Source organism: Falco punctatus (genome assembly GCF_963210335.1).
Source record: "Falco punctatus genome assembly, chromosome: 2".
Classification (NCBI taxonomy): domain Eukaryota; kingdom Metazoa; phylum Chordata; class Aves; order Falconiformes; family Falconidae; genus Falco; species Falco punctatus.
Window position 1 is genome coordinate 56,954,830 of NC_137581.1, and position 26,258 is coordinate 56,981,087.

The window sequence follows — 26,258 nt, forward strand, 5'->3', positions numbered from 1 at the left end:
CATGCTTTATCAAAATGCTCAGCTGTTGGCATTTGGTAAGAGTTGTACCTAATGTAGCGTAAAGAGCACTGCAAACAAGAGCAGTGCTCTCTTTTGGTAGAACCAAGAGGTACTGAATCCACCCCTAGATGTCCGAGCAAAAGTATTCAAAGCTGTACTCAGTAACAAAACCCAAGCAGAAAACTCCCTGTGCTTTTGAACACGGTGTTCCAGTATTACTGTTTTATTACTTATTTAAGCATGTAACAGTAATTAGCATTCGTGAGCACTGCTTTCCAAAGTAGCTCATGTCCTGAAGCTTCGGTCAGTCCCCATCTAAAAACCTTTACCTGTTCTTACCATTCTGAAGGTGAAACTACTTCTCTTTGCAGCTCTAGGTTCTTCATGAAAGCTGTCGATGGAGATAAATGTCTGGTCTCCTTTGTCTGCCTTTCTCTACAAGATCTCTATCCCAGCCAGAACCAGGACAATCTCCCTGAGAATCCTGTGCAAAATCTGTGTAAGAAAATGATTTGTAGACTAAACAGGATTTGTGTACTGCTGTGGCATTCTGTCACTGCTTTTTCTCTGCAGAAACTCCAAAGCAATGCCAAGTGTAAGGGCTGGTATTCCTCAGCACAGAGCAGCTGCTGTTAAGCCAAATGTTGTCTGTTGTTCTCTACACAGCTATGTCTCTCAGTCTCATGTATGGAGTACCGGCATGAGGGTAAGATGTGTTGCACAGCTGGAATTTTTGATGAAATAATTAAGGAAGGTGAATTTCCTGATGACTCTGTGTACGCATGTATGTACTGGGTATGCAGCTGCCTTGGGCTCTTGAACTAGAGCTTTATTTTTGCTTTCATGGTATCTACAGGTTTGCACATACACACTGAGTCTTTCAAACACAGTGAGGGTGGTATTAAAAATAATACAAAAGTCAAGTATTTGCCACCCCACATACTTTTTCAAAATACTTTATAGTGCATCTTTGAGGAGCAGCCTTAGCCTTTGGTATTTAATCGTTCAATACGCTCTTATTTTGGTAGCTTAGCCAATTGTACTTGATTGTATGGAGCCTGATGGTCTCTTCCATTCTAAGAAATGCATTTATTGTCTTCTGAGAAGCAGCAAACAGGATCCAAGCTTCTGTCTAGTAGAGGTCCTTCCCCCTTTTTTGTTATCATGAAGGTGTTTGTATTTCTTCAAGAAAGAACATCTCTCAGGACAGCTTACCATCTGTTGAGACTTGAGAGGTATGGGCTCAGTATTGGATAAAAGTCATGGAATTCATCTCACCTGATCCTCGGTATCTGTAACGAAGTTTGTGCGTAAGTAATTGTCTGCCACCCTGTTCAGTGAAGGAAAACAGGCATGTCTAGATGATGATACACTTTGTCATAGGGAAGTGTTTGAGATCAAAGGAGACGACCACCTGAGTTGGTGCCGATAGGCGAGAAATTGTTACTATCTCGGGTGGTTCTTGGAATGCTCTTTATCGTTGGCAGTTCAGCGGCTCATTGAATAACCTCAGTAGTTGTACAACACAGCTATTCAGAAACACTTTGATTTCCTGCAATCCATTATTTTCCTACTGCAAGAATCAACGAATTTAAAAAAAAAAAAATCCTTTCTGTAAGTCAGACAGCCCCCCTGCTGCCTTCTCATGTCAGCTCTTGAGGAGATTTCACCAACTTTTGAGGTGTTTCACATTGACAGGTAAATTACCTGCTATTTAATCCCTGTTCAAAGGTGTGATTTGGAAAAGGCTCCTGTTTCTGGAGGGTGTAAGGTACCTCCATCAACGTCTCTTTTTGTTGTCAAGTTAGTTAGATTGCTTTCTGGTTTGGGTTAGCCTCAGACTGACATACTATTAAAAGGTACAATAACAAGTTTGCGCCTCTTTGCCACTACCGAATTAATTTTCCTCTTTCACAGGAGCCTCATTCAGGAGACATTACCTACTGCTATAGCCCTAGATAAATTTACTTTGATCTTAGTTCAGGAAAAGTTTTCTACAGCCTGCTTTCTGATACAAGAGATGTGAGGAATGGAGACCCGTTTGGGATGTGAAAAAGCTGCGTCTTTCGTATCTTTGAATACAAAACGCTAAGCTCAGTAACAGTATCACTATTCCAGTAGAAATCTGGGTTTGTCTCCCGAGTTTTATTACACTTTTCTGTACCAGAGTATTTGCTTTTCAAAGGCGGTGTCTTGTTCATTCACAGCCCGTGGGGCCTAAATATTTGGTCTTTACATTTGTTACAAGTTCACAGGTTTTGCTCACGGAATTGAGTCTGATCTTTCTTATTACCTGATGGAGAAGAAACCACATAGCCTTTCAGCTATTCTGAGTCTATTTAGAAAATCAGCCTGGGAGTGGCAGCCTGGGATGACGGTCTCCAAGAGAAGGTGGAGACAAGGAATGGCAATTTCTGTTCTGGGGAGACTTGTTTCTACAGCCTCTGTGAGATTTTTTTCTTGTCATTCTGGTTCAGAGCAGTGATGTAATTTTCTCTGTATGTTTCCAAGAAGGTGAGGTAGGGACCTAGTACGTTTGAGTGAGTTTTGATTGTTACGATTTTGCTTTCTGGCTCCAGAGGCTGCCCATGACCTGGCTTCAGATGCAGAAAATTTTTGCAGGTGCTAAACCATGAAATCAAAACGTCTTTTGAGTTTAATATTGGTACCACTCTTGGTTTAAGAATAAAGCTAATATTACACTAGATGCACACAAGTATTTGGAGTTTCACTTATTTAGCAATAGATACTGAAAATCTAACAGTAAGCAGTGAATGCCTTAAGGGTTAGTTGGGGGGGGGCGGTGTTTTGGTTTGGCTTGGGGTTTTTTGAGGAGGCAGTGTTGTGTGTTGCTGCCAGCAAAGGGAGTTCAAAGCTCTCCTGAGGCACCAGATGAGCCATACTGGTTGCTGGAATAGAATTTTGGAATTTTCTTCCAGACAAGTGGGAAGGATGTATGTTGGCAGATGCTCCCCGGGGGACCGTTGTCCAGGGGTAAATAGTGAAGTGTTCCCAATTTAGCAGTGACTGACAAGAATTACAAGTTTAACTAGAAGATCCTTACATGTTGCTAACACCATTGCAACTGCTTGCTACTGTTGTAATGGCCAATGTCTTTTGAGGGTGGGGAAGGAGGAAAAGGGGTATTTCTTCAACTTTTCTTCAACTTACTATTTCTGCATTAAATGTGTGACCACTTTTTTCCTAAGTAGAACAGAAAGTTATATTTTAAATATATCTGAAGTATGGCTTTTCATGTAATATGTGCTGTTAAAAAAATGTTGTTCTTTAATAACTACATGGTCCTATCTTGCAGTGATAGGATTTGATGTAAATTAATTAAAAGGTTTAATATTCAGTTCATATAACATCTTAAAAAACTAATGCTAATCTTCCAACCAAAAAAGCTTGGAATAAAATTCATGTTTTGGATTCAGGCCGGTGAAAAATGACAATAACACAAGATCTTAATCAGGGAAACTAACCTTGCCTGAATTACTTGAAGTAAAATCGTGCAACAACACCTTTTTAAAGTATCTGAGAATGAAATGCCAAGAGACATTTTTACTGTGGAGTTTCATCTGTTTAAGAGTTGGTATTCCTGGGAAAAAAAACAAACAAACCCAAAAATACACCAAACCCCCCAAAACTGCTAATTTTTGTCGATAGTTACCATGAAGAAGCATGTGGATGCAGTGGTTGCATTTCACCAGTTCTGCGCTCCAGCTGGTTTCTTCTGGCCAGTAGATGGAGATGATACAATTGAATATTAGCAGGCCACACACTTGCACTAGGGAAGTTTGCTGCTTTACAGTCCCTAATTTTTGAGAGGGTGTTTCTTAGTAGGACCATTTTATAGGCAGTGTTAAACTGTACCTTCTGTTTGCTAGAAATGTGTGCACAGAGCAGGTAGTTTGTCTCGAGAAGTGCCTCTTGCAACCCTAGAGAAAGAAAACAAAGAGAAAGGGGGAGTGTTACATCAATACAGGTTTAACCAGGTCTTCTCCCTACCCCTGTTTCTCCCATCATTAAAAAGTCTGAATAAAGTACATGCCCATAAATAAACACCTCATTGCAGAAGGAGACAACCATAGCAACTTTCTCCTTGTCACTATGAAGCCAAGCTCCGTCTTTGGGACCTGCCACCTCTTCTCACCCATAGGATAAGGAGGAAATGAGTTTCATTCATTGGCCTAGTCCAAACCTCCAAGTTGTAGGAATTGGACTTCTCATTAACTCTTTGAGTTTTCTGCCTGAGCATAAAACAGAACTGGGTAGTAGCTCACTGTAACTTCTGGTTTTTATATAAACATTTAATCATGTTTTACAGGTCCTAACATAAGTGCAGTAGATAATTTTTGTCCTGCCTCATTTTTAAGCTATCTTGTCTGTAGTGTTTGTTTTGCTGGAATTAAGAGTCCCTTCTTAGTCCTATAGAAAATATGGTCTGGTTTTGGTTGGTATGTTTTGTAGGTCTATTTTCCTTCTTTGACACAGCTGCCAATGATTTTCCTTACCAAAAAGGACAAAGAAAATTCTAAAACCTTAAAAAAAAAAAGCCAACAAAACCGAACAGCTTCTTGACAACAAATCACCTTTGTGTCTAAACTATGAGACTTGGACACCTAAATATTTTCTCTTGCCCTTATGCTGAAATATCAGCCCTAACTTCAAAATGCAAGCAAGCTTCTATCAGATCATCTAAAAAAGAATCTTAATTAATTTTCCCAAAAATCCTAAATTTTGCTGGTACTACTGGAATTATGGTGGAAGAGAATCATCGCTTCGGTTGGAAGATGGGCAGTGCTGAATGACTTCAGGCTGGTTTTCATCTTCCTCCCTGAGGAGAGAGTTGAGCAGCATGTGCTGCAGTTGCCACTGTCAAGGCTGTTCTGTGTAAACATCTGTATTCCTCTACCTTGACTTTGCATGCAGTCCTGATGCCAGTGTCGGATATAGCAGAACTGGAAAGGTTGAGAAAGAGGTGAGAGGTTTAAGAAGCATGCAGTGCAGCCGTCTGAGGTGAAACCGAAGAGGTTGGAGTCCTTCAGAATGGAAAAACATGACAACTCCAAGGGAAGTAGGACAGATCTCTCTACCCAGTTGTAATGTAGGGGGGGAGTAGGTGAATAGGGAGCAGTTCACTGTTTCTCATAACACAAAATTAAATGCTACCCAAATGAACTGTTTAGACAGGATGTTTAAAACCAACAAGAAATACTTTTTCATACACTGCAATTAAAGCATGAAACTATTTTCTAATGAATGTTTCTGGAAGTGAAAAAAAAAAAAATCACACCAGTTATTTAAAGGGTTAGGTGTGTGAATGGTTAACAAGCAAGGTGCTCCTGAGGAAACTACTTGCTCAATAAGTTCATAAATCATCAGCTGTCAGATGCGGGGAGAGTAGGCTAGGGAAAGGATCACTGTACATTTGTCCCATTTCTTATATTCTTTCCCTCAGGCTCCCTTACTGTATCTCCTGTTAGACACCCGGCTCTCTGATCAGGCTTCACGTGGCCATTTGTACACATCCTTCATTACAGCGCTCCTCACTCCTTCCCTCCCTCCCTGGTTTTATGTATACAGATCGGACTCTCCTCACTATGTTTGCATAAGGCTTTGTAAGATACAAATAATTCTTCACCCAGGTTGTACGGGATCAACTAGAACAGGAATCACTTTGTATAAAACATATCTCAGTGCTAACATTCACGTAGACACTTGCTCTGAGGCTCAAGAGGGGAAAAACATTTTCTTAGCTTGATGCTGTTGAGCATTAGGTGGATTCTGAATAAAAGACAAAAGAGAAATATATAATAAAATAAAACCATAATAAAATGCTCTGCCCTTTTTTCTTAGCACCATTTTGAAGGTGCTAATGGATTTTTCATGTATTCAAATGTAGCAAAGCTGAAATGCTGAATTTTAGGAACTTGGACAAAGGATCAAAGTGCAGTAGAAAGTAAGGCACGCAGTGAGACTCTCTGGCTTTCCCTAGTAGAAGATTAAACCATTTTAATATTTGGGCAGTTTTATGAGAAATGCAGCTCCTTTGTTACTGATCTGCCTCCTTAAGAGGAGTGATTGCAGCAGGAAACAGGGATTAAGATTTCCTCCCCAGTGCCAGAGGGAGATATGGCACAGTACAGATGTGTAATACCCAGTGTCGTCAACAGCTGCAGAGAGACTGTGGAGGGAGCAAAGTAAATAGCCAGTGGTGAAGCAATTGGAAATATCAAATAAAAGAATGCATTTAGGAATCTTAAAGCATGAGATGATAGGCATCTTATAATAGAGAACTGGTTAAATTTAGTAAAGACTATTATTAAAACTCCTGGTGCTTTAAAATATTTCCTGGGAATTATTCTGGTTAAGCCTGTCCTATTTCAGCAGAGTGAATCCAATCCAGTTATATATTAAGCTCATGTTAATTTTGAAACCTAAAATTTAAAAAATAAGATTATTTATCTTTTCTTTGTCATTGATTCTATTGCAAATAGCAAACTATCACTACAGAAAATTAAGATATTTTTAAAGGACAAATGTATCCTAAAGCTTACTGATAGACCAGAAATGATTGATTTCTGTGTTTCATTATCAGAGCAAACAGTGAATCTCGCATTTAAAATACTTATAAAGTGGAAAATTGTACAATACACTGAAAGACTATGGAACACCGTAAATGCTGAAGGGAATGCAGACATGCATGACATGCAGATCACTAAACGAGAAAACAGAAAAGAATACTACTAACAACAGACATGAGGGAATTTTTTCCCTCCTAAGTAGAGTGGGATAATTATCTAATTGGAAGCAGTGGTAATGAATTATGAATGATTATATTAGGTGGAAAAAACTGGAGATGGGAAAAACTCATACCACCTTCGCCTGTATCCTGCATCTCAGAAAATTAAGAGACTGTAAACAAAAACTGTTCCCTGTCCATCTGTCAGCATCAGAACCTAGGAAACTGGGCAGCATTCCTCACTCACACTTAAAACTCCCCAGGCAGAGCCCACATTGCTGCAGACACAGAAGAGGTTAAACAGGATCTTTGACAGTGATAGACCAGCTAATGCTTTTGCATGTGGCAGAACATGACCAGCAGTTCTGCGTATCATCCTCAGCAAGTTGATGGCAGCTGATGGGAGAAAAAGTGTATGCTTAATCTACCTGACCTTTAAGGAGAATTTTCCTTCCTGATTTGAAAGTAGACTGTAGCAGAAAGTAGACTATGCTATTGCAGATTATTTCGCTCATCAGCAAACCAGAAATGATGCTTCATATTATTTTTAGTCTAAATTCTACTTTTTAGAGCAGTTATTTTGCTTTCATTCATTGGAATTTTATTTCTGAGAAACAGTAACTGCAGCAGATAAAAAATAATAAGCAGAAAAATAAATGCTTTTCAAGTCTCTAATAATTTGATTATTTGATTTTATTAAATGTAAATTACGTTCATCTTGCTAAGCTTTCTACAGTGAAATATATTTCTGTAAATTATTTAATACCTTCCACTTTCTCAACAGAAAGTTTCACAGATCCCTTTTGAAGAAGGAATTTCATTAATGATATTAAACCTCAATATAAAATAGATGGCCTTGTTTCTCCTTGCTCTGCTATGTTCATCACATGGGAAGCAAATAAATTACTACCCTTAGAAGACCTGGCTTCTGGTCTGACATTTAGAAACGGGCTAATTTCAGAGGCTGCATTCTGAAATAGCAAAATCATATGCTGAATTGATGTTTGCTTTGACCGCTTTTACAGTTGCTCCCTCCAGCCAGATTTAGATGTTCTAAAAATTAAAACAGAAGAATATGACAATGGAGAAGACAGTAGTTAAGCCACCTGTTGTAACTAGCCATTGTAAAAATAAAATGTCTATCATCCAGCATAAAGTTAGAAAGGACCCATGGGAGATCCTGAATGCGACAGAACACTAGGTAAGGTTTGCCCCACACACACTTTAAAGCGGGGATTATCTCAGGAGGATTTATTCAGACACACTGATATGTTCCAGATGTATTCCCTTGCAGGAGGTCACAGCAAAAATTTTGGCGGGGGAGGGGGGGGAAGAGGAGAGCAAGAGGGTTATTTTCATGGGAATGTTTAAGTCTGATAATGCTAAACCCCATGTTTAGTGTTCTATATTCTTGTCATTTTAATATTTGCAAGGGGACTCTTTTCAGCTGTGTTTACTCATGGTGTAAATTCTGGGGGGCTGAAGAAATGGCATTTTTTCTGTTTTAGAATTATATTTGCTTATATCAGTCTAGGTACTTAACTGGTTCTTCTTCATCACAGTGTTAAATGGTCTCAAAATTATTTAATTAATTTAGTTGAACTGCCCTCTTGGAAAGTATCACTTTAAAAAACAAAAAATATTTTTAACAATAGATAAACAGTTTGTGCTTTACAAAATTACAAAAGCACTGGAAGAGAATGAACTTTGGTGCTGGGAGTTCTACCCTAAACTCTGAATTCTAAGGGCACATTTCTATTTCAAACGACACATTTGGTCTTCTCCAAAGTAGTACTGAGAGATTAACGTGGTTGGTTGGTTGTTTTCTAAAAGCTACATTCAACAGGGAGGTTATGAGCTTTCATTCCTGCCCAACACACTACATCTTGCACGGCAGGCTCAATGGCACTTGATGAAGGCGGCAGCATTTCTTTAGTATTATTTTTATTTGTTACTCAACATGTGAAATCTTTTCATAGCTGCAAATATTTTCTCTTTTCATTATTACTTCTCTCTCCTCACCATGACAGAAGAGGTACATTGTTTCTGATGGAATTACTGGCATAGAACACATATTTTTGTCCTGATATTCACTGTTCTTTTTCCCTTCTTTTGGCAAAAAAGGTAAAAATGGATTGTAGGAGAGGAAACCTGAATATGAATAGCAAAAGGATGTTTGATTATTTATTTTTTTACAGTCCTGTGTATTTTTCCTTGACTTCTATTTTCTTGAAAGTACTGATATTTGTAATTTGCTAAATGATGATTTTCTAGATAATCATAATAAATTATTATTAATGTTTTCATTTACACTGCAGTAGTTTACAATTTTGTCCATTAATGAATACTTTGGAATCCTCAGTGTCATTTATAATATGAGCCTTTTTTTATGCTTGGATTTGCAAAAGGGAAAAAACAAGCAGGAAGCAAGTATAAGCTGATGCAATCTATGTAACTTTTGAGGAGCATAAATTGTTCATGAATTTCAAGTGAACATTTTAGCTCTGAAGTTTCAGGGATGGTTCATCCATTAACTGTTGCACTGATGATCATCTTAGCACAGATATGCAGCTAACGTAACAAATGCATTAATCCTGAAACAGGCAAACACGTTGGACAATACAAGGTAAATATGACAACACTTAAGAGAAGTGATGTTGTATGGTATTACTACTGAGGTTAGGGAGAGGGGCTTGTTCCAACAGCTTGATACACAAAAGCTCTCTTTCTATAAATTGTGAAGGACTGGCAAAACTTTTGCATACATCATCAAAAGGATTTTCTTTTAATTCATGATATTATACACCTTGAGCAGGCAGTAAACAAAATCTGTTAATTAGCTTGCTCCAAGTGCTTAAATGGCTTCTTTTCAAGGGCTGAGTTTCTTTCACATGGAAATCCTGAAGTAGCAGAATGGAAATGGGCTCCTTTACTAACTGGTTAATATTTATTAGTTTTTTCCTTCAAAACTTAAGACATGGTCTACTGCTAGTATTATACACTATTATGAAAACTGATAATTACCACTGCTTGTAGCTATAGTTTGATGTTGCATTCTGATGTGGAAGCAAGAAAGACATTAGTAGTAACTCTTATCAGAAGAGTTAGTTGTATAATTATCTTAACAACTGATGACTGTAATAATATTTTGAGAAGATGAATAAAAATATATTGCAAGCAAAAGCCACTGAAATGGTGGGAAGCATGTATGCTAAGAAACATGTAATAAAAATAATGGTGAAACAATCCTGAAAGAAATGGATGGATAATTCTGTCATGCTCTTGCACCGAAATTAGCAAGAACAGATGAGTTAACACAAGTTAACATAAAGACATATGAGAGAGAATCTAAAACTGACTAATCAAATGCCATAGGTTTGCAAGATTGAGCCCCATTTATATAAGAACACACTGATAAATCTAGCACAAAAGTATTTGCTGAAAGGGTCTTTGAAACAAAATTTCAGGCTCCTGGGAAAACATCTGTGGAATGTTATATGAAAAAGAATTACTAGACAAAAGACATAGCTGAAATATACAGATTTAGACTAGGGCAGCATCTTAGCTTCTTGCCTTTCTAAACCACAGAAAAACATTTGAACTCAACACATATTTTAAAGTAGTTTACAAAAGAGGCATAGATTTTAAGTCCAGAAGGACCACTGAAGCATCCAGTCTGCCCTTAGTGTAAACCAGACCAAAGAACTTAATCTGCATACTTGGGTTTTGAGTCCAATAATTTAGTTTTACAAATTACATAGAGGAGCAAACAAGTTACCACATGGCAAGTGAAAATAGAATTTGTAACTACTCTGCCATAACTGCCTGCATACATGCAGACCTTCTAGAACCTCATAACAAATACGAGAAAATGTCAATGGAAAAATAACCACAAATCATTCCAGCATAGGAGGGTTGTAAAAAGTGAAAGCTTTCTGGAGATACTTGCATTCCATTTTAGCTGTTGCTATTCCTTTCCTAACAAGGAAAAAGGCAGAAGGCACAGAGAGGCAGTCTCCCAAGACAACAGAAGCCTTTTAACATATTTCCTTCCTTTCCTTTCCCTTGGGTTCTCTCTTATCAGGTAAGGCAGAAATGAATGATCATGCCAGCTTGGTCTTGCTTAACATGAAATCCAATTCCAGCTCTTCTCGTCTTTGTCAGCAGATGCAGACAAAGCTTATTTGTTTTCTTTCAGAAACATGAACTAACTAGAACCATTTTTCTAATTTCAGCGACTTTTCAAAAACAAACGCTGTTTCCCTCAAATTCTCCTGTTTATTTGATGTCCCAACAAATTCCACATCTTACTCAACAGGGAAGCAACATAACCCTACATACTACTGGAAACTAACAGCAGCAATGAGTGCCTTTCTAAGCAATCACATCAGAAGAGTGCAACTTGCTGCCATGTGTAATTTACAAGAGAAAAATCTGTTTTAGAGAAAAACTGCTTAAGAAATGTGGAGAGCATCAATGGGAATAGATAGGTGAAAGATGGCTTTATAGCTGACTAGATAAACATCAAGAGACAGTAAAGAAGTCTTCTTACATGTCAGTCCCTAGTTGTCCTTGATACCTTCAGAAGATTCAGGAATGAAAAGGTTAAATAAATAAACACATGCAAGCTTGTCCCTGGCTCCTGGAGAAATGACTGACATATTACCATCTTTGACGCTTCAGTAAGTATACTGTTCAAGATATTATTTTCGCTGTTGCTTTTTGGAGCTCAGTAATAAATGATAAGTAGCTGCAGGGCAACCTGTTACTTCTGTTCAGTACTGAAAAATGTTTCAAGGTCACTCAAACTTGGAAGGCAGGAGAGATGACCTCACTCATTTGTAGATTACAACAACTCTTTTGTTAGGTGTGAATGAGGCATTGGTGATCTGGAAGTGTACATAACAAGCACCAGGAAATTCTAAATGCTACCATTGACCCTTGCACTGCTGCTCTTACCCTAACTGCACCTTAAGTAAGAGTTAAAGCTGCTGACTAAATAAGTATTTGGAAAGAGTCAAGCTTTTTTATTATGTCAGTGCTTTTAGCCACAGATCAGATGGTCAGGCAGTTGGGACTAGATGGTTGCCATAGGTCCCTTCCAACTGAAATACTCTATTCTAGTCTGTATTGTCAAAATGAAAACATAATCTTTCTGCGTAATTTTCTACAGACAGACCATGCATTTTGTGTGAAAAAAGTCCGGGAAAATAATAACTGCTATCTTGTCAAGTATTGACAGCTAAAGGCAATGTCCAGCCTTTCAGTCAGTAACGTATGTACTTCGGTTAAGGTGTCAGGGCTGACCAAAGAAATAAAGTTATCTTGGTCTTACTAGGTTGGCTGGCATACGCATTGAGGTATTTGTAGTGAGGTGTTTGTGCATAGAGGCATCACTGTGGACAACAGAGCAGTTGTCTTTTGGGGGTTAACCAAGGCCAAGGCTTATACAAAAAAACCCCACAACCAAACAACTGCATTGACATATCATTTCTCTTTCCTCCAGAGATTAAAACCTAGAGATATTAGTTTGGGTCCTCAAATGGTCTTTAAACGCTAGGTGCTCAGAAGGGTTACTTTATAAATACACACCTAGTTTACTGCTCCCTCCTGGGTCACCGACAGAACTTCAAAGATTTGCAGTGTCTCTCCTGCATCGTTCAGGGGAGCGGGTGTGCACCACTCAGTCTTCTTCCTGAAAAAAGACATCGGGTAAAAGACTGGAAAAGGCTTAAAGAGATGCACACCCTAACACTTAAGTTACGCAAACAGATAGTATTATAAGAGCTGCTGTTTACAGACAACGATGCGGTCCTAGGTGTGACAGCCGTTTTGCTATAGCTCCCAATCTCGGAGAGAATGTACAGCGTCTCTGTAAAGGCACACCCCCAGCCCTGGGCTCTGCCCGGTGCTCTCCTTTCCACTCGTGTAGTGCAGACGGTTTTGAGAGGCAGCCCTTGAAGCCCGGATTGCTACTACTTGTTAAATAATTCTACAGTGCTGTGATCTGTGGCTGTCCAACGAGGAAGAAAACACAGGTTACTAACTAGTAACCGCAAATGCGAATACGCTACCTATAAGCCCAGTCCTTTCGTTTCTCCGGCGTCTCAGACAAGTACCTGGCAGTATGGTGAGCGGGGAGGGCTACCTCTTTGTCACTCAAGCTTCGGTCTGTTCTCCCTCGATTCCTGAAGCCTCCTCCTGAAGCAGGAAAGCTGGGGTGCTAATGGGTTTGCACAGCCCCCCGCGGCAATGTCCCGGTTCCTCCTGAACGAGCCGCCCCGAGCTGCGCAGCCCCTCGGCCGAGGGGAGCGGGACAGCTGCCTCCCCCAGGGCACAGCCCTCCTGCGGGCGGGCCGCGCCCCGACGGCACCGGCGCCGGTCCCCCGGCCCCACAGCGAGGGGCGGCGAGGGCGGACGGGCCTCCGGCCCCCGGCGCCGGGGCTGCAGCCTGGCTTAACCCTTCCCTGACGCCGCGGCCACCTGGGCGCTGCAGGCTCCTTCTGGTGCCCGGGAGGAGGAGGAGGAGGGGGCGGGTAGCTGGACCCCCCCCGGCACCGCAGCGGCGCAGGGCGGTGGTCGCTGCTCCTCCCCCCTCCCCGCAGCGGGCTGCCCGGGTACCTGCGGCCGGGCGCCACGGCCGAGGCGGGCACCCCGCTCCTTGCGCCGCCGGCAGAGCCGGGCCGAGCGGCCATGGCGAGCCGCCGCCTGTGAACGCTGGAGGGGGCTCTCGGCCGCCTCCTCCCGCCGGCGGCTCCCCCTCCGGGAGGGGGCAGGGTTAGGGGAGGTGCAGCCGCGGCAGCGCGGCGAGCGGCGTCCAGTTCCCGCTCTCCCGGTCTGCGGGCGGCAGCAGGACCCCCGTCTCCGTCGCCGCCTGTCCCCTTTCTCCTCAGTGCCCGGCCGGGGGGGCTTCCGCGGCTGCAAAGCCGGACATGGCGACCCTGCTCCTGCGAGTCCCCCGCTGTCCTCCTCCCCCCGCCGCCACCACTCCTGCCTCCGCCTTCTCCTTCTCCTCCCCGCGGAGCTTTTAATGGCTCGGACCTCCGGCGGCCAAGCGCGACTGCCCCTGCACCAGCCGCAGCGAGGAGAGCCGGCGGGAGCCCGCGCCGCCCCAGCCCCGCGCACGGTAAGGACGGCACGGCGAACAATGGGGCCGGGCGGGAGCGGCTGCGGGTGGCGCCCGCCCCGCCGGGCACCGCGCTGAGGGCTGCGGGACCCGCCCGCGGGGCGGCGAGGGCGTGAGGGAGCCGGCGGTCGGCAGCGCAGCGACGCGGCCGGCAGCGACGCCCCTGGCACCGCCGCCCCCGGCACCGCCGCCCCCTCCCCGGGCGGTGACAGCCGCGGGGCCGCGCTGCCCGGCGGACACCCCGCGGGCGGCGCGCTGCCCCGCTTAATCCCATTACCGCGGGTAATCCGCGGGGAGGCACCGCGCCGAGCGGCGCCCGGAACGCCGTCCCCCCCCCGCTTCCCCCCGGCCACCGCGGCCGGGCGCAGTCCGGGCGGCGGCCAGGGCGGTCGCTCAACTTGGTGCCTTTTGTTTCGTCCCCCCGGGCTGAGACCCGACCCCGGCGGCGGGGCGTCCCCCCGGCGGTTGCCCGGCGGCGGGTGGGACGCGCCGGGCGTCCCCGCGGCGGGGCGGGAGCCCTGAGGGAACGGTCGGTTTCGGGCGGAGTTGGAGGGACGGGCGGCCCCGGTGGCCCGAGGGGAGGTTTGGGCCAGGCCGGCAGCCGGCGGGCAGGCCGCGCTGCGGGGGGCGGCGCGCCTCCCTCCCCACCTCGGCCCCAGGGCGGCTCGGGCGACCGGACGGCCCGGCCCGGGGGCGGTGGGTGTGGGCGCGGGCCCGCCGCCGGTGCCGCCCCCCGGGTTGCGGACCCCCGGGTTCCCTGAGCGGCGGTAGCGGCCGCTGCCCGGTGCTCCTCCACCTTCACACCCGGCCGGGGCACGCCGAGGTGGCTCCCGAGGTGGCTCCCTCGACGCCTCTGCCTTCGCCTCGCCCGTGCCCAAGCTGGGGCTTTGCCGCTTGCAAAACCGAGTGTTTCCCGCTCTGCAGCACGGTTGGCCTCGAACGGGCATGAACTGCTGCGGGAAGTTCTGAGTAAACAGAAGTTTATTTTCAGAGCGGGAGCTTGTGTGTAGTAGGCCTTATCTTCTGCGATTCCGCTGCTTTTCTTTTTTTTATTTTTTTTTATTTTCAGCAAACGCAAACTCTGTGGCATTTTTTTTGAAGTTGCTGGATTTACTTGGTTCCTGGCATGAAATAAATGACATGTGGAGCGTATCTTTTTCTGTCACAGCCTTCTTACCAGGGTTTTGTTCAGGGTCCCTGGGGAGGAGGAAGATCATTGCTCTAGAGGAACAGTGTTGCTCTCTGGTTTATTATTCGTATCTCTCAGACGCTTTTACTTTTGCTTCATGTATTGCTCCCAATATGTATTTACAGCAAGCAGCTCATGTTGGAATCAAGCCAACAACAACAAAAAAATAAATTCTGAAGGAATCCAGTTCAGAAAAGCCCCAAACGTTCTCTTGAACTACCGTATCCCCTTCCCCTGCTTGTGGATGTTGACGCAAGAATTGCGGTTATCTAGCTAATTAGCAGGTCTGAGCCTTTTAGAAACGGTCCCGCGTACCAAGAAAGTACAAAATCCTCTTAGTGGCGGTTCACGTGCCCGCGCCGCCGGGGCCCGGGCGGGGTGCGCGGGGTGGCACGGCGGGACGGGACAGACGGGACGGGCGGGAGCGGGGCTGTGCGCGCGCTGCCCGCCGCGCTGCATCCTGGGCCTTGTAGTTACCCCGGCGGCGCGCTGTGCTGTGTGAGGGCAGGGGCGCCGCGGCCGGGTCCGCCTGCCTCCTTTGCCCTGGCCCTCCCTGCCGCCAGACGTGTGGTGGTGCTGCACACTGTGGCAGCTCTGTGGCTCGGGGATCCCGCCCGATGCGTTTGCGGTTTAGTTCAGAGCTTCATTCTCTGAGGTACGGCTTTGCTCTAGGATTGGTAGAGTCTTTCCTTTGCGGACAGCAAAAGTGAGGGGTAATGCTTAATACGCTGAATTATGATGGCTATTTGAGAGCTTGGACATCACTATATCAGCCCAAACGTGCTGTAAATTCTTTTATGCCTGCAGTCTGAAGTTCAGGTGTAGCCATGGAGGGGATCGTTGGCAGTAGGGCCAGCTGGCGTTGTCACAGGAAGGGGTTAGAAAACGTATTTCTCTGCTCGTTCTTTCGCAGTATCTTGTGTATAGCCAATTAAATTGTGGGGTTTTTTTTCTTCTGCGCTCCATTTTCTTGAACAAATCAAATCAACTAGGAAAGTGGGCAGACTGTTTAACACACTAACATGGGACTTCAGAATGTCAAAAGTTGGTAAGTGATTGAACGTGTAATACCAAAGCCTGACTAATGGCTAGACTTCAGATCTTCAAACTGGAAATCCTTTTTTTTTTTTTTTTACCCCTCCCAAGGTTGATACAGTTTGTTAGTAATTTTGTAATCAATATCTTAAAACCTGCTACTTGTAACCAAACTTCTTGAAAGAAAATTGCAGATGATAAATGACCAAAGGGGAAACACAACTTAAATGTGATGGTTTGAAATATAAAGGACTTGCTTTAGGAGATGTATTTCTGCATTAAAATTCAGATGGAGAAATCTGAATTTATAGAGCTATTCAGTGAATTTTCCCTGCTGATTTTAGATTAAATTGAGTTAGGAAAAAAATCCATACTTCCACTTAAGAAATTCATATATGATGAAAATTAGCAGCTCTTTTTAAAAAAATATAAAATTCTTGACACTGACAAATATGAGGCTGCCAGTGCTGCCAGCCTTTTAGATTATGTATGCTTTGTCATGGAGCTATGGAAAAGAACTGCTTCTCTGGTTTGAAGTATCTTTGCATTAAGTCTTTGCCTTGCCTCTTGGGCATGGATTTCTAAAAGGGACTGACTGGTGCAGTAATTCCCAAAGTGGGACCTGTTAGGGCACAAAGCTGGGGAAGATGGTCCATGGGACCATATTGTTTTCACATAGTTTGCAGTGACAAGTTGGCTGCAGGGCAGAGCAATTTCAGGGCTGCCAGTGGGCTAAGGAATCACGTGCACACCACTGGCTGAGTGTGTCCCCTCTGGTTTTGTAAGGAAAACTGCAGAGAATGACATTGTGTCTTCTCTGGCTGTTAATGGTTGTCCATCCCTCTTTCTTGAGACTGGAATTTGAAGTGCAGGTCAGTGCTCTGACCTTGTCCTCCCCTCTGCTTGGGGAAATGCAGATCTGCATCTTGCTGACTGCAGGGGAGATCCAGATCCAGAACTTCACATCAGTAGAATTGACTTAACTCACCTTTTTAAACTTACATTCGTAATTAGGAAGTATTTTTTTGCAACTGTAGGATTAGGTTTCAAAACCTGATTATATACATAAATGAAGTTCTGGTGATGTCTTCTGCAGTTAAACTTCTGTATTTATAATCTTGGTTACATTCTAGGACAGAATCAATGTATTTGCATTATACTTCTCGTACTGTGTTGTGATTGATTTTAGTGACAGTGACTAAACTTGCTGGTTTTTGGTTTCTGATTTGTTTTTTTCCCCACTGATTTTTGGTGGTGCTTGTCTGTGCCAGTGTCCTTATTTTATATTGTCTTTTTTAGAAAAGCATGATAAAAATGCTGTTTATTGAATTAGGTCCACCAACTTGTCCTGCTTTTTCTGTTTCTTCTTTTAGCAGTTGGCATGTTTATCTTAAAAGGGCCTTTCCAGACTTAGTTTCGTGACTTTGAAATGTTGCAGTTTGTGTATTTTCTTTTTTTTAATGCACTTTTCTGACTGGTAGGTGGTGAAGTTTATAGTTTACAGATGGACTGCTGAATTAGGGACAGTAAAGGGGCAACTTGCTTTTCTGGTTGTAAAGGCACATAAGACTAATTACAGAGGTACAAAACGTCATCAGGCTTTCAATTTGTGCAAAATGTCAGTATGTTTGGCCTGCAGAAATGTAGGCAAATCAGACAGGTCATTCTTTATGAGATGTGGGCACTATCTTGTTTGTAATCAGTTGCAGGATGATGAGCTTTTTAGCCTTGTCTGTAATGAAGCAGACTTGATTAAATATTATGAGAAACGAAAATACGATATGCCTTTTGGGGGATTTGAGAAACGGAGTAAGCAACTACTATTTTTTTTTTCTAAATTTTTTTTTTTCCAACAACTACTTTTTTTTTTAAGTCTGGAGATACAAATTGGGGAAATTATTTTTAATGTTTGGTGGTCAAAAAGGATTTAGAAAAAGATTGGTGGCTCTGTACTCGGACTGAAATTTTGTTGGTGAAGTTCACAGAGGTGCTGAAGTTCTGTTTTCTGTTGATCTCGGAGAGGACTGTGATTTGTTTGTAATGTGCCCTTGAATGTTATGCAGTGAAGTCTGTACCATAAAATCTGTGTTTGTGTTGCTGTACAAAATGGAGGAAAGAACTTCCTCAAGCTATGAAATCTGGATACTGAGGTTTACAGTAGAAGATTCCTGCACAATACACACTTGTTACTAGGCATGAAGAATACTTGAGCGGCTGGGGTGGTATTTTATAGTATAAGTCAGGGATGGTGTTTCCAGACGCTGTTTTCTTTCCCAGGTTATAAGTAAGAGTATAGCGGTAAAGCCCACTGAAAGGTGGGAGACTGTCTCTGAAGTGGTGTTGCTGGTTCCCTTGCTGGTGATGCCTTGCCTATGCAGCACTCTGCTGCTTGCCATTAAAATTAGGTTTTTGGCTACATTGGGATCAGTGCTGGAGGTTCCTGTTCCATGGTGCAAGACTTCTCAAATGAGTAGTAAAGTTAACGGTGATTTCAGTCCCAGCGTCCTTCCAAATATGCTGCCTTGGAGGGCCAAGGTGGTGGTTTGGACCTTGCAAGGTGACTGAATTTGCCAATTTGCCATAATGAATGTACATTAAGAGACTATTAGACTCCAATTTGACAAGTGATTCTGCTGCCTGGTAAGGCTCTTTAAATTGCTGTTTCAAGCTCTCTCTCTCCATTGGGTATGTTAACACAGAAGTGGAAAGGGTAAGTCGTGCAACCAAAGGGACCTTCCCATCCTCCCCCAAGCTACAGGTCTCCCCAAAGCATCTATTTCTGTAATACAGGAGGTACTTAGGTGTATAATATCCAAAGTATTATAGAAATTTTGCAGTTGGAGATGTGTCACACAGATCGTTGTGTCTGAGGAAAAGCTGTGACTTTCTGAACAGAGATACTAGTAGCAAGCCAGCCCTGTGTTTGGGTGCAGATAGTATCCTCTGGATACATAGAGAAAATGGAATTGTTGCCTCTGAGACAAGCTGCTCAGGTACCTGGATTGTCTTGTGCAAAACCTTGCTAGGGAAGAGCACAGGTTTTTGTAGGTCAAAATGTGACTTACTGGTAAACTTGAAAATGTAGCAGTAATAGGAAAGGGTTAGTGTTGCTGGGTGTTTTCCTTCTCTGGTCCAGGGCTTCTGCTGGCTGCTGTCGGCCTCTCTGCATCTTTCACTCCTGATTATTGCAGGACCAGTTGTTTGATCGTTGGTCACTAATAATAGTGACGACTGCATCTCCTTAATCAAGGACCCTTATTTTCAGTCACCTGCACCACAGGCACAGGTCAGGAAGATATTTGTCAATTTATTCAAATAGCAAATGTGGTACAAAGGATCTAGAAGGATCTAACTGCTCAGTAACCTCTGTACATTTGATGGGCTCTTTCTGCTCCTCATTGTGCATTTTTCTGTTGGTTATGCTCTTTCAAATGATTGTGTGTTGTTTTTTTTTTTTTCCCGTGGATTAAGCACTTGAGTTGCAGACATTGTGTGTTCATTTCTTACATCTCCGAGTGTTATTTTTGGATGTGTCCCAGCCTCTGTCTCCCCACTGAACAATGCCAAAGGTGGTCCGCAGGGACCTTTGCTAGCCCAGCAATGGAGCACCGGCAGGCTGCTCATTAGTCTTTTATGTCTCTCCTTGTCAGTTTTACTGTGAAACTCCCTATCGCTTCGATTGCATATGTTAGAATAATTAGGCTTCCTGTTCAGCAGGTTTGTATGGCATTGGTTTTGGCCTGAAAGTTCAGGGGAGGGGAAGATTACTATTAAATTATATGAAATGGCTAGTATGTCTTTGGTAGTTGCCTTTTCCCATTGCGATGTGGGTTTAAAACATAGTCTTGGACAAAGAGAGGCAGGAATGCTGAGCAGACTTTCATGCTATTTATATAGGAGGTGTTTACCCTTGATTAGTAAATAAGTGAAAATAAATTTAAAAAATAAACCTCTTTTAAGGGGGAAGGAGTATGTGGTGATACCACTATTTGGTTGGAACAGGGCCTCATATTATGTAGAGGGTCTGGGAACACAGCAGATACCAGACGGACTTTGGCATTTCCCTGGCCACCCTGGTCTTCCTATGATTATGGTAAGGGAGGATGGGGTGTCTTTCAGAGGTTGAGGATTTTTTTTCTGCTTGTCTCTCTCAGTTCTCCAATTGTACTGGAGTTTGCTGCTGTTTATGGCTTACCATAAAAGTTAAATGAATTTGTTTTATTTTGTTAATTCTCTGCAGTCTTAGGCTTGCAGTAACAGTGATTACAACTGAGAAGTCTCTGGCCAGCTCTTGTTGAGGTGTATAACAGTAGTGTCTTTTTCAGATTAAAGAAGAGTATGATTTGTTTAGTTTGTCCTGACAGTGGTTATTTTATCAAACACCAAGGCTAAAAAAGAAGGTAAAGTTCATGTAAAAGTAAGAATCTGCAGGAACTGTTGTGTTCTTTCTGAAGAGTTTCTTGTTTTCCAGGGAGTGGTTAGTTTTCAGGCCCTTAATATGAAAAATATTAAAGGGAAAATGGGGAGGGGGGATTCTGTTTCTGTACCTTTTAAAGAATTATGAGTGTGTATAACTTTTTGTACCAGGTAGTCTCAGTGCATTATAGAAATTAGACTAGTTTTGTGTGAATCTGTAAGATTAGCTTCCTTGGAGGAAGTTTTCAGTCTTTTTATTTGAAGACCTTGGCTTCTATCTTTGTGGAAATTCCTCCTGAAAATATCTGTTTTGCATTGCTTTTGTAAGACCTGAAACCATTAATGTTTACCTTTAACATACTAAATGGTCAATAGTGCTTTTTAAACAAGGGCATCAGTATGTGTATGTAAGAAGATCAACTGTATGGTTGTGCTGTTGTAACCTGTGTTGTTCATTAGCCATCTTTTTACAGCTTAGCTGAATTAACTGGTGTAATGTGGAAAATAAAATTGTTTAATGTTTTGGTGCAGAGTGCCATTTTTTCTTCCTGCATCCTTTGAAATGTTGAGCATAATTTTCAGTACTATGAAAAATAAAATGCTAGAAACCACAAAAAGGAATATAAAACAAGCAAAAAGGAAAAGATACCTAGAATGTACAGTAATAAATATTGAAACAGAAGCTAGCAGAAAATATCCTCAGTGTGCCTCAATTGCAAATAAATACATAAAACAAAGCAGATGGCATGACAGTATTGCAGTGGAGAGAAGGGCAAGTGACTCTGCCATTTGAATATAAAAAAGGTTTTAAAAGGCATTCTAATTAAGTGCTGCTCAAGCTCTGCATTTACTAATAATATTTGAATTTTGAGATGAGTCACAAACAGCACAATTCTAAGGATATAGGATCAGTTTGCCTAAAACGTGAGTTGGGAGCAAACCTCTTGAGAGAAGAATTTCTAAATAGACCTCTTAGAGAGAAGTTGCTGCTGGTAACTTTTTGGGGCAGGTTTTTCAATATCAATGTTTTTCTCCTATTATTTACAATTATGGCTTGAATGGTAATGCTGCCTCTTCATTTCTGACTGTTCTCTGTGTATACCTGTGTAAACTGTTGGGCAACTTCAACCATATTAGACAATCACTAATTAATAAGTGCCATTTTTTAGTTATTTATTTATATTTAGATATATAGCTATATAATTATAACTATTTTAATTATAATTAAAAAATAAGTGCTAGATAGAGAGTGAAATCACTGCAGCTGTTGCTGGAGGCCATCTGCATTGCCTGTCAGCTGCCCAATCGGCACGTGTTGGCTGGGCAGTCGCATAGGTACTGCTCAAAGTAAATGCAGCCTCATGCCATCTCATTAGCAGTGAATTAATAGGACAGTGTCAAGAGAGGGGTTGGGAAGGCTGTCAGGACAGGAGGTGTGTAGTGGAGTGAGTCATGCAGCAGCTGCCTTTTCGTCGTGCAGGGGCTGAAGGAAGAGTATCAGTTGGTTGGAAACCAATTTTTGTTAGCTCTGTTGATCACCAGACGTGAGCATGTTTACAATAGTGGTTCTTAGTGGGGAGGAAACAAACCTAGCACTAATGAAGCCTGTCCAGAAAGCAAAATCTTTAATAAAAACCTTGGCCACATTGACACCTAGCACAATTTCCTACTGTCATCTGGAAATGCTGTAGCCATAAGTAGTATGCCTGTATCCAATGGAGTACCAAAGCCATGAAGTAGTGTGCCAGTATCCAATGGAGTACCAAAGCGATGGTGTGAGAGCAGGGTATCTGCATGAAGTTTACTTCCAGTTGTCCAGCTTTTAGAGTGCAAATCAAGGGCTATTTCAGATTCTGAACCAATAAACGGCCACTCAGGTAATACCTTCAATGTGAGCGTTTCTCCCTTAATTTTGTGCGCAGTGACTGCATGTTAAGGCACCAGAAAAATCATTGGAGCACTTTCTAGTTATGATAACGCTTCAAGGATCATTTGAAGCAATGGATGAGCAAATGACGCTTGATGGTGACTCTCTGCTTGAGAAAACCCAACACAGGGACGACATTCCTGTCCTCCTGAATGAAGAGAAACTCCATGATGAAGGAGAGCTAGGGCGTGCTGCAAGTGGATGACTGAAAAAATAGATCACCATTGTGATGGAGTAGTGTGTATGCGTGTATTTGTACATATGATGAGAAGATGGAGTTCAGAAGCATTTTCTTTTTCTGCAACTAAGTTTTAGACTTTCAATTTTCCTCTGATACAAAAAAACCCCCAAGCAAACTCAACAGTCTATATATTCAAGAAAATTCCAACATGTATGTGAAAGCATTACAAGTGAATGCAGTTTTGTTCTTAATCAAGTGTTTGCTAGGGTTGTTTTGACTCCCTTAAATCTGTTGGTAAAGTTTCTTTGGGCAGTAGATAAAACTACCGAGTTTTCCTTCAAAGTTCCTTTCCTTAAAAGTGAGAGTAATGTTTGAAATATGTTATTTAAAATATTTAAAATTAAAAATAGGTGATGTGGTGAGAACAGCTAATGCACAAAGAATGACCTAATTAAAGCTGAAGTAGTTAGCTGTAGAGATGGTGAGCTCTTCACGTGTGTATCACAATAGATGGATGCAAGTAACAGAACTACATTTTCTCTCCTGGTGTCACGTAAAGAAATTAACAGGGACAGCTATGTATGCCCCTTCATCTTTGGATTCAGATTCTCAGCAAAATCAGTGTGGTATTGAGGATATTCATGGCCGCAGGATTAGATGATGTCTGTCCTTCATGAAGGCTCAAAGAATTTTAATTTTAGCATAAACGTAATTCAGTAGAAAAAATCCCAAAGAAGACTCTATATTCTACTTTTCTGTCTGCTTTTGTCAAAACAAAATGCCCCTTCCAAGATGAAGAAAGTTCCTTCCACTTAAAAGCACCCCAGGATTGGAGCTGAAGTTTGGATGTGTGCTGTGACTGGAAAATGGTAGCTATAAATCTAAAAAATGTCTACAGAAAAATGTAAGTGCTTCTAGAAGTTTTAAAGCCTTGTATCTGCAGCAGTTCTGGGCTAACATTGGAGCAGAATGAATCTCAGAGAATGGTGATCTGAGAACAGTTCCAGCTTGGCAAGGAAAATGTGATTTGGAGATGTGGAAGAGCAAATTAATCAGAATAATAGGTCTGGCCCTTGCAGGTAGATTGAGCCTAATGAAATTAATATCTGAAAATTAATTATAAAACCAACCTGATAATATGTAACAGGACTTAAGAGGATGTTTTAAAACCTACAAGTAACTCCACGATTTTTATGCAGGGGAGTTCCCAGGAGTGGAATAAAAATACTGGCTTTTGTTTTCCCATAGAATATTTGGATTGCAGTAACCAGTCCCACTTCACTCACGTGCGTATGTGTCCTGTTGCAATCAAGTGACAGTTTGCCTCAACTTGGAAAAGGCTGAAATGCCTGAGAGCTGGATTGTACAGTGTCAGCTGGATAAAAGTTTGCTGAAGTCTTTTGGCAGTGTCCAACTTCTGTGAAATAAAATATGCTGCAGCAATTTATGATTTGTATGTGTGTATATTAATCAATGAGTGGATTTATTCTAAACATTAACTTGCTTGTTTATGGCAAATCCTGGAATAGCCTATTTTTTTCATTAGGCTTCCAGGCTAAATTTAATTGAAATTTTGTCAGGAGGACAAGCTAGTCCAGTTACTTTTGAATGTGTATAAGGAAAGTTCTGTAACTCCTTTGGTATTCCTCCAGTAAGGCCTGATCCTTTTTTATCTATGAAGTTTAAAGCTTGAGGGGACAACAAGGACTCAAATCAATTGGAAGTAATTGCAACTAGATCATCAGCACAGTTTTGTTTAATTTACAATGCTTATTTAGTGCTCTCCTGTTGAGGAAGTTTAATCAAATTCCTGGTGCTGTGGGGGACCACAGGGAGGAATAGCAATGATTTGGGTGCTTGTTTCGAGGACTCTACCATATGTATGTGTAATTATGTATTTGGGAAAGAAAGATATTTTTTTTTCCTTTTTTTAAATACCTGGTGCAGCAGATGAAGTGGTTCCTCTGTAACTGGGCATGGGGACACAGGGACTCCCTCTTGGCTGAGTGCTTTTGGTGGGGCCAGGCTTGTCTCCCATTGATGCTCTTAAAGCATCCAAAGAGAGGAGCTCTGCTTTTAAAGTCACACAGCAACACAAATCCTTTGAATGTTAATACAGTGAATACAGTTGTGTTAATACCATGTCCCTGCTATTTTGGAATAGACAGAACAGCCTTTAGAAGCTCTTGGCTCACTGCTTGTTGTTCATACGTCTTGTTTAAATATGCTGTGTTACAGTGCTCATCTGTGAGGGCTGTGTTGGTAGTGCCTGATGCAGTATTTCACTGTGCAGAGCTAGCATCTTTAAGCCCCAAGTTTGAGAGTGCGTATGTTATGGGACAACTTCAGGTTCTTTTCTTCAGGGAATAAGAATTGATGGGGAGAGGTGACAATCAAAAGTCTTGACCTTTGAATGCATGGAATGTAGGGGATTATCCTTACCCAATATGCAATTAGTTCATGTTAGAGGGAAGAATAGTAGCCCCTTTCTTTGTGCCTGTTTCTTCTGTCTACGCTTCTTTCCCCTTCGCATACACTCTCAGTGTTTAGCAGTATGTATGTTTGTTTTTCTGATTCACTAATAAGGCTGAATTTCTTTCAGGGTAAAAGAAAAAACATGATGTAAATCAAGGTTCTGCATTTCTATTTCTGCACGTCATGTGTGCTGCTGTTGGTAGTCCTGGGAAGAGCCATTCTTCTTGCCTTAGTTTTAATGACACAAAATTTAATGAATTTTGTGAGGAAAAAAATAAACACAAACAATACTGCCACTGTTGCAAGGCTGAGATTAAGGAAATTTATTTAATCACTATGAATTAATGAATATGTGGCTTTTCTTCTTGAAATAAAGGGTGAAGAGTCTGCAATTTGAATAATTCCTATACTGAAGGCAGGATCTTACTGGTACTACTTTTATCAGGTTTTCAGGTAGTAATAATTATCTGGTGTTCTCCAAACCTGGCTATATTGATTATATATACAATATTTACATTTTTTTCCTTCTTGAATTCTGTGCATGTTCTTATTTCCCAACCTTTTTTTTTTAAGGCAGTAACTATCTGGGACAGCATTCTATAGTATTTATCCATAATATTTGTATTTATCTTCTCTATCAATAAGGTAAATGTGATAGAAGGACACGCTGTTTATGTTTTGTAAAGTTTCAGTAAGCTTATAGCCCACACTGGTGCTGGTGTAGAGTCCTGGAACTTGTTAGCCATTCATTTACATCTTCAACAAAAGTGCAAGTATGTAAGTTTTGAGTAATATTATTTTTCCATTAGTCCTACAGCTTTCTTAACAGTAAGGAAGGAATGCAAATCTTTGGAGGCTCATCTGGGGTTTTGATGACCCAATAAAATTAAATTTTTGGGGGCATGAAGCCTTTAAATGCTGCAACAGATTTTGTATATGATTGGTATGATTTAGAAAGACTGCAAATGGCAAGCCCGGTATTGGACAGTTATCTTGATGGATTTGTAGAGGCTTTTTTTCCCTTCTTCCTTGTGCCAGAATGCAGTCATCTAAAGATTTTCTTCGTGATCATCACGAGACTCAAATTTAAAATGGTTTTTAAATTCTGTGTCATGTAAGTTCTACATACACTTTGTTCTGTACCGTATGATTAAGAAAGGA

General features: G+C 42.1%; 1 protein-coding gene and 1 long non-coding RNA gene across 5 annotated transcripts in view; one reads left to right on the forward strand and one right to left on the reverse strand.

Annotated features, from left to right (window-relative positions):
* Positions 1–202: 202 nt before the first annotated feature.
* LOC308058898 lies at positions 203–13,389 on the reverse strand. The gene is made up of 3 exons (XR_013926038.1): positions 12,823–13,389; positions 12,341–12,443; positions 203–3,941 (listed from the first exon to the last, which is right to left on the reverse strand). It is a non-coding gene; the product is annotated as an uncharacterized lncRNA (long non-coding RNA).
* Positions 13,390–13,581: 192 nt separating this feature from the next.
* The window catches only part of FARP1 (FERM, ARH/RhoGEF and pleckstrin domain protein 1), a 213,316-nt gene continuing 200,639 nt past the window's right edge, over positions 13,582–26,258 (forward strand). For 3 of the 4 annotated variants that reach the window (XM_080375411.1, XM_080375412.1, XM_080375413.1), the window contains exon 1: positions 13,583–13,874. The gene's annotated coding sequence lies outside the window, so the exon portion shown is untranslated. Of the gene's footprint in view, positions 13,875–26,258 lie in introns of all 4 variants that reach the window. The other variant, XM_080375414.1, reaches the window with a different exon arrangement.